Consider the following 9,915-nt stretch of genomic DNA (forward strand, 5'->3'; position numbering starts at 1 on the left):
AGGCTGAGGTCAGTACTGCCATGAGATCAGGTGGTCAAAGACACCAAAGCCACCTGTGGCCATGTAGTAAAGGAATGTGCTCCTTTGCCTACTGGATCTCAAAGCAAAAATTCTAGTGTTTGTATTAGTCCATCCACTAGGGCAAGTAGAAAAAATCATGGAAGCTCTCTACATATTTATTTTTTGTTGATTTTAAATTCATAGTTTCTATTTTGTGCCTGGTTTATAATGTTCATAGCAAAACAATGCATTATATGTGCAGCCATATATACACACGGTCACATAGAGAGACATTAGCTAATAGTTGGTTTTCAGATATGGTAAATTAGCAAAAGTGTTCAGATAACCCTGCTTTGGAAGATGTGAAGCTTTCCCTAGAATGTAGGAAGTCTGGGAATTCTAAAAACCTGCAGAAAGTAGAAGAATGAAGCTAAGAATCCAGTCATAAATTGGTGATAAATAATGCCTAGGAAACAGGCCTCAGCATAAAAAAAAAAAACAAAAAAAACATCGTGGCAGAATAGACAACACAACAGGTAAAAGGTAAAGCTCAAATTTCCCTAATGTACATAAGAAACTCATTTCATAGCAAGATGCATTTACAAATAAAGCACAGAACATTATAGAGAAGACACAGCAAAGAAACAGCAGCTTCTGATCTAGCACAAGAGAAAAACTAGTACATAGTGTAGAGATCCAACATAAATGTGGGAAACCCTGACCAGCCTCTCTCTCAAGATCATGCAAAATGAAGTGCAAAGCAGAAATACAAGAATATAGCAAGTAGCTAAGAACACTTTGTACACAAAGATGGGTTTCATATTTCAGTTCTGTCTCTTACTGTGAGATCTTGAATTTTTCCCAAAATCTCTCTAAATATCAACATTAAAAGCCCCAACATCTGTGAAATGGCTATCTCTCTGATTTCTTATAAATAGTTAATAAAATTATGTTTGAGAGATGTTTAAATGATTACCTGACAAATTGTATGTATTCAATAGATAGCAGCCAGTAGTCATATTAGTTTTATTAGAATACATACACAGATCTAAGGACTATTGACACAGATTATCAAGATGGAATATAAGACACAAAACAAAAATATATTTGAAAAATTAAGATGTCCACAGCATCAAATTTAGGAAACATACTTGATATCAAGTTCAGTAATGCATTACTGGTATGTCCTTAAAAGAGACATTTAAAGAAAGACTCACAAAGAGGAGGAAGCCATGTGAAGAAGGAGGTAGAGATTCTTAAAGTTTTGCATCCACAAGCCAAGGAACTCAAAGCTAGTAGAGGCAAGGCAAGGAATCCTCCTTAGAGCCTCCAGCAGCAGCACAGACTTCAGAACTATGAGACAATAAATTTCTTTATTTTAAACTATCAAGTTTGTGGAAGCCTTAGGAAACCAATATGACTGCTTTAAAAAATAAAGACTTAATACTTAAAAAAAGAACACAGGAGCATTGTAAATATAATGCATTTATTGAGCACAGTGTGCCTGCTCTATATCAAAACTGTGAAGATTCAGAGGATGCAAAGGTTAATAGCTCCTAGTAATGAGAAACATTTGAACCCAGGTAACTCTTAAATCATTCCTTTTTAAACTTATTTTTGCCCTTTAACTTTTATTTTCTGGGCAATTTTAAAAAAGCATCTCATTCTTAGTTGAGATACTTATTTTTAAAAGTAAACATATCTAACCTCTAGAGGTCCTGTTGGGAAGGAAAAACTTTTACTTTACCCTCTTAGGCTCAGTGTCTGGGACTGTGTGAATTAAACTAACAAAAGACAGATTAAGAAGAGAAAAGAGATAAAACTTGTGTTCGTATTTACACGCACTGCAATTCACAGAAAGATGACATTCAAAAAAGGAAAAGGGCTTTGAGCTTCAAGGGGCCATAAACGGTAGTGAAGTGATTACTAAATATATGGGAGACGCTAATGGAAGATAAAGATTATTATAGTAAGGTTTATTTACACAGATTCATCTTGCTTCCAATTCTCGTGTCTAATGATGAGTCACTGTCCTCTTTTTGGTACAATAGAAAGGGACATGTCCACAAAGAGAAGTTTATACCCTGTTTTGAGGCAGAAAAGGGAACGGCAGAGAACTCTTCCTGCACCTATTGGTTCTCAATTGCTTTCAGCTCATAAGAATCCTTAGGCCAAAGTGGCATGTTTTGAGGTGGCATATCCTGGACCCCTTCAGTCCTAAATAGCCATCTTACCCAAATTCTGTGCACCACAAATAAAATAACCAAGTATAAATATACATACACTTACTACCATAATTTATAAGATTGTTATTATTATTTACTAGTTATGATGTAAAAGCTAAAGTTATAATGGTTTCCCAATGGTGTAAGATCACAGTAGTATTTAGTATAGCCCACACTCAAACTAGCACTAGCTTGAATGAAGCTTGCCTTCTGAAACACTCCTCTATTGCCATATAACCTAGTCTTACGTTTGCAAAGCTTATTATAATATGAGAAGTAATGAATCTGGGGGAAAAAGTCATTTACATTTTCATTGTGTTCGCATCATATTTGGTTTTCATTTATTGCCTTATGCACTCAACTATAATTTTTGTTGTTACAAGCTTTAAATGCCAGCAAACAGATAAGTGATAAACAAGTTGGCACAAGATTATCATTTTCTCTAGAAAGATATTCCTTAAAAATATTCCCTAGATGTTTAGGCAGCAGATGGTATCTAATAAGTTAAACTCCAGTGGCAGTCATGAGTGAGTGATGATTAAATTTTAAATCAAATCATGTTCTCAGAAGTATCTTGATATCTCATTTTATTTGTTAATTGCACTCTGAATGGTTCAAGTCTTAGAAGTAATCAATGCAATTCCATGTGTCTACATTTAGTAAGAAATGTTCATTTACAAGCTTTTACAGATAATCAGCAAGACAAGGAATTATAAAATTCTGTTTATAGTTTTACTTAACAATACAAAATATATTGAGCTCTTAATATGTGTCAAGCTCTAAAGCAGGTGAAAGAGATAAATAATACATGATTTTTCCTGCAATAAACATCTAACCTAATAAAAGAGACTAAAATACAAGTACTAAGAATGCACATATGGCATAGGGACTTCAGAACATGAAGAACAAAGAGTCATTGTACAAAAAAAAGAGGTAAAATATGTTTTGGGTAGGTCAGAGATTGATCATAAAAGTAAGAAAAACTGACAGACAAAGCAAGGGCAGATACTTAAGGCAAAGAGAATTCCATAAGCCAGATTAGAAATAGAATGAATAAATTTGAAGATCAACAATTTTTTTTCTTAGAAAGTATAATCTAATACTAAGTGTACACTCACTATTACATGAGAACGTGGAGGCACTAAAGTTCTCACACACTACTGGTATAAACATAAAATGGAACAGTCACTTTGTAAAACATTTAGAAATTTCTTCAAAAGTCAAACATACATCTATTAAATGATCTAACCATTTAACTCTTTGGTATTTTGCAAAAGAAATGAAAACAAATATCAAGACAAAGACTTCTACCCAAATATTTACTAAAGATTTGTTTGTAGTAACTTCAAACCAGAAACAGCTCAGATAACTGCAGAATATTCAAATAATGGAATACTACTCAATAATAAAAAGGTATTGTATATTAATACATATGTCAATATGGATGAATCTCAAAATAATCATGCTGAACCAAAGAAGTCAGAAAAATAGTAATTATTGTATGATTCCATTTACATAAAATTATAGGAAATTAAAACAAATCTATTTTGACAGAAAGCAGATCAGTGTTTGGAAACAATATGGGGGCTGACAAAATGGGGGGAGAGATGGATTATGGAGAGACACTAGGAATCTTTAGAGAATGATAGCTATGTACATCATCTAGATTGTGGTAATGGATTCATAGGTGTATACGTTTGTCAGTAGTAACTCAAATTTACATTTAAACACACACAGTTAATTGCATATAAACTATACCTCAAAAAAGCTCTCAAAATAGATGACCAAATTTGACAGAATTAGGAGAAACATACAAATATATAGTCTCAATTATGCATTATGAAAGGTTCTGTCTGTAACTGAAAGAAAAATTGGACAAATTCAGTAAGGAAGAAGACTTCAAACATCACACCTAACAAAATTCTACTAATGCATGTGCGAGTAACTATGCAAGCAACAGCAGTAGAATGCGCATTTACATAACTCCAAATAAAATAATACACAAAAAATTGGGGGAGAAAAGGTAATAAAGCAAAAATATATTTCATAGGTCAAATAACACAATGTATGGCATCTAACTACAGTAGAATTTACCGAAATTAAATAAACAAATAATAACTGGGAATCCCCAAATGTTTGGAAGTTCAATAGCACACTTCTAATTTCCCTGGGTCAAGAAAAATATCCTAATGAAAACTATCAAATGTTTTTATTTAGATGATGAGAAAATAATATAAAATACAACTTGTAGGATGCACTTTGCTGTTTTCTAAGAAATTTGTAGTTTTAAATTTATACATTAGGAAAGGAAAAGCTGATGGTTAGTGATCTAAGCATAAATCTCAAAAATAAAATTAAAAAGGCCAATTTCATAGAAAAGAAATAAAAGAAAGTTACTGGTATAAAAAGAGAAGAAATTAAGATATTTTAAAAATACAGTAGAAAACGATTTAAAAGTCTACAAGTTGATTACTTCAAAATATTAATATTGTAGTCTGTGTTCCATTACAAATAGATCTTAAAACAATAATTTGTGTGAAGTAGTTTATTTGGGAGTTTATGCCAGGAAGAAGGAAAAGAGGGATATTCCAGAGACATTAAAAGAAGAAAGTAGTGGGGCCCCGGGATGGCTCAGTCAGTTAAGCATCCAACTTCAGCTCAGGTCATGATCTTGCGGTTTGTGAGTTCAAGTCCCACATCAGGCCCTGAGCTGTCAGCCTGCTTCAGATTCTGTGTCTCCCTCTCTCTCTGCCCCTCCCCGACTCACACTCTGTCTCTCTCTCTCAAAATAAATAAACATTAAAATTTTAAAAAGAAAAAAAGAAAGGAAAGTAGAAAAAACAGCATCAAATGTGTATTATTGAGTTGATAACTATTATATTCAAATAGGACTCAATTAAGTTTATACTTATCAATGCTTCTTTAAATTGTTAACAAGAAGATTGAAAATAAGTATTTATAGGCTTCCATTCCATTATATTTGACAGTTTCCTAGGGCCAGTATATCCCCAGTATTTGAATCTATCAATAGTCCCCTACCTCAATCCCTTATGTCAGCATCTAAGAACCTACTGCAAGAATAAGAAAAGCGTGATGTGTATGCTCAAGGCAGACACAAGACAAAGTGAGTTGAAAACTGAAGGTTTATTGTAGTTTCATCTAGAAATAGAGATAAGACCACTAGGATAGGAGATGAGCCACAAGGTTCTTCAAATATAACTACAAAAATTGGTAAACAATTTGCAACACTCATCAAAAAAAAAGCACAAATTACCAATACCAGAAATAATTTCAGAGTGTGTAGATATTAAAAAACACAAGATACCACAACTTTATGCTCATATTTTTTAATTGACAAAAAAAGTAATAAAAATATGATTATTTCTTTAATTATTAAGTAAGCTCAATGAAATATTGAAAGCTGGAATGCTCACACTCCCAATATCAAGATTTATGATAAATATATAGTATTTAATACAAACTTGTATATACACAAGGATAGATAAACCTAGAAATAAACATTTACCTGACACATGTGACTCAGCAGTTTTGTGAATCAAGGTGTTTCGTTTTGTTTTGTTTTCTTTTTTTTAGGTAATGGTCATAGTATAATAATATATACATATGGGGAAAAAAGCGTCTTGAACTCTATGTCACAATGTATTAAACGTTACTTCCAGATTGATAGTTTTGTCCATTTCAAAAAGGCCAGCAATACAGACTTTAGACTACAACATAGGAGTTTATCTTCAGACTTGGGATAGGAAAGATTTAGTAAGCAAGAAAAAACAAAACACTACTGGCCATAGAGGAAATTTTGATGAATTGCTATTCATCAGCATATATAACAAGATTAAAAAGGAATGTCAAGAATGTAGAAAAGATGTATAATTCATATGTCCAATAACAGACTCTTATCCAGATTGTATAATGTAATGTAACAAACAAGTAAGTAACACATTGTCGAATTAATTTTAAAAATGAAAAAAATTCATTCAGTAGAAATTTCATAAAAGAAGATGTCTATATGAACAAAATGTAGAAGAAGATAAAAATAAAATCAGATATCATTGTATACTTACTACATTGCCAAAAGTGATAGTCCAAGTTATCGATATTAATTTACCGATATTAAAAAAATAGGAATAGTAATTTCCTTATGCCAATTAAGTGTATCATCAAATAAACTTCAACAAACTATGTAAAGGCAAAATGTTGAATTCTTAGGAAAGTATGTATGTTCTTAACTTTTTTATTCAATATAGTATCAGATCCTGGTGAGTTAAATAAGAGACAGAGGGATGCCTGGGTGGCTCAATCAGTTAAGCGTCTGACTCTTGAATTTGGCTCAGGGCATGATCCCAGGGTCATGGGATGGAGCCCTGAATTGGGCCCCATGCTGAGCATGGAGCCTGCGTAAGATTCTCTCTCAGTCTTTCTCTCTCTCCCCCTCCCCCCTTACTTTCTCTCTTTCTCTAAAATAAAAAAAATAAATAAAAATAAAAAAATAAGAGAAGGAAATAAGATAACAACATCAAAAAGAAAACAAACACCAAAAAGACACAATAATTTGAAAGCAAGAATGAATTCTGTCAATATCGGTAGACAGCATTAATGCATATGCAGACAGTTTATAGTAATAAAATTAACTATGAGATTTTATGATATCTAGCAATATCACTTGCTGTCAGGTTTATATACAAATATCAAGTGCAAGTCTGTATTTACAAAGAATAGAAAATAAAATTTTAAAAAGTACCTTTTAAAGAAACATTGAATCATCCAATACTTAGAAATTAACAAAATTTTTGTGTTAGCTCTCCACACACACATATACACACAGAACTATATAACATTAGTTGATATGGTAGGCTATGTTAACGTACTGGAAGATTCTATCCTGTAATGCCAATTATTCTAAAATAAATCTACAATTCAATTCCAATCAAAATCCCGCAGTGTTTGGTTGTTGTAATTGACAAGCAAGCTCTAAATATATATATTCATTTCCATATAAATATATATATGGAAATGAAAATTGCCAAGGAAAAGCAAAGGAATCTTGAAGACGTTTAACAAAGTTGGAAGAATTACACTACTGAACATTAAGACTTCTAATAGGACTAAATTAGTTACAACTGTATGATATTTCTGCAACGATGAAAAATTGAATAATAGATCAAAAGAGGGTCTCCCAAAACAGACTTTCACAAAGGCCACTTGATTTATGACAAAAAAACTTAGGAAGCAACAATCAATTCAATGGTGACTGGAAAGCTGCAAAGGTTAAAAAAGTAAATGCCTGATTTCACAGAGCAAATAGCAGGAAAATACAGTGTTCACTTGTTTTACACTCTATGTCATCCCCTAGCATAATATTTAGTGTGTAGTGTACAAAATGCTGTATTTTTATTCCATTATCTTCAAGGATTATGTTAATGGTTATGTTAACATGGAAGGCAAATTTTAATCAACACATATACTCTTGCTTATTGCTTTGTTTTGAATACTTACATCTTCCCATTTGAATAGATTTATAATAACATTTATAATTAGAATTACTTGTTGGAACTTGAGCTCCATATGGATTTTGATATAACACTAAACACATATTTTATAACAGACACCAGAAATTGTGAAATAGATTTCATAGTAATTAATAACATACAGTATCCCCTTATTCATAAAGTCTTTGAATTTATTGGTGTAACTTTTGTAGGTGCTTTTAAAGGTTTACATTATAAAGTGTATTCTCAGGGAAATAAGGTAAATAAGTACAAGGTTTCTGATAAGCAATGTCAATTGTCACTTCAAACATCACGTTTCTAAATCTCAACACTTTGTTACGAGCCTTCTTGTGTTTGAGGTGCCAGCATATTAGCAGATCAATTACTGTCACCAGGAAATTCTGCAGCCCAATATCCCCAGGGGAATAAGCAGCATCAGATTTTAGAAATGGCTACCAGCAACAGGATTATATAGACAAGCATATAAAATATATGAAATAGCCAAACTGTAAATATATGTAAAATATATGTAAAATATATGAAATAGCCAAACTGTAAATGTGTGTAGATTCACACATTAAAATGCCCTCTACATAACAAAGAAGATAAGGGATTGTGTATATGTGTATGTATATGAATAGTATTATTTCTAATTTATTTTTTCTTTAAGCAGTGAGTGGCAGGGAGATCAAATCAACATTTCCATTTGACAAGATGATTTAGAACATTGCCTTAACCCCATTAATAGATATTGCTATCTCTACTCCTTTTAAACTGTCCATGTTTATGACAATGCAAAGAATGAGTGGCAGTAGTGTTACTCAGTGACTTCTGGGCTTGGGTCACAAAAGTCATGCAGCTTCTGTATTGTTCACTGGACACTAACACTGGAGCCCTGGACTGTCATGTAGGAAATCTAGTGGCCCTAAGGCTGCCATGCTGAGGAAGCCAGGTCACATGGAGAGATCATTCACAGATGTTCACACTAACAGTCCAGCTGAGATCCAGTATAATAACGAGCAGTAGCCACTAAACATGTGAGTGGATATTCCTTTGGCTCATTCCAGCTCTAAGCAGTGGAGCTCACCCAGGCTTTGAAGGCTTCTCAACTACAGTCCCACCCATTGTGAAGCAGACACCAGCCATCACACTGTACTTTCTTTGAATTTTTGAGCTTGGAATATACTATAAAATAAATATTATTTTTAAAGCCACTGAGTGTTGAGGTTATTCTGATATTCACAACAGTATCTAAAAGAAACAAAAAAAGTACTAATTATACTTGAAAACCACTGTGAGAATCTATGACTCAACTATTTTCAGGTCAGCCAATACAAGTTCAACAGCATTTCAGTGTGATAGTTACACTTTGACAGGGACTATTTGTTTTCCGTTTATGATACCAGCACTCAGCGAAGAGTTCATGTATTTAAATCCTCATAAAATGGCAATATGGAGATAATATCAGAAATTTAAGAACCGAATAAGAGTCAGGATGGAATTATACTTGAGAAGGAACACATTTTTCTTTGTTAGTTTCACTCACAGAATGACTTTGCCAATTTGAGAGAATGAAAGTGAAACAATCTGATTTTTAAAATAGATAAGTATGTGTCAATATAATATTTTTCTTTAAAAGAAAAATGCCTGAGCTGAGGATAAAAGAATTTGTAAGTGTAGTTTGTATGATATAGTTCAGAAATCTTATCTAAACCACACTTTACTTGCCAAATCACAATCATCATTTATTTTTGCAATGAAGACTAAAAATTGCCTTAGTGTATACCAAAATTATTTATTTTGGTTTATTCATAATATTTTCTCAATTTTACTTGTGAAGGTGAAATGAAGAATGGCATGCAAGCAAATATATTGTATTTAATGAAGGAGATCATTGCTTTATTTTTCAATAAGTTGAGTATATGCATGTACACACACACACACACACACACACAGGAGGAAATAATAAACATGGCAGTAAATACACAAAGATAATAACATTTAGTTCAGTCTAGTCAATTTTTGGTATGTGAAAATGCAGATTTATATTTGTTGGATTTCCAAGTTTCAAAATAATCTTTAATCAGTATTTCGGTATGAAATAGCCTGTTTTACTTTGTTGGCTTTAATTTTTGCTCAATTCATTAAAGCAGAGTTATCTAGGTTTATAGTATAATTCACTG

The sequence above is a fragment of the Herpailurus yagouaroundi genome, unplaced genomic scaffold, assembly GCF_014898765.1.
Source record: "Herpailurus yagouaroundi ecotype Mexico unplaced genomic scaffold, PumYag 162, whole genome shotgun sequence".
Taxonomy (NCBI): domain Eukaryota; kingdom Metazoa; phylum Chordata; class Mammalia; order Carnivora; family Felidae; genus Herpailurus; species Herpailurus yagouaroundi.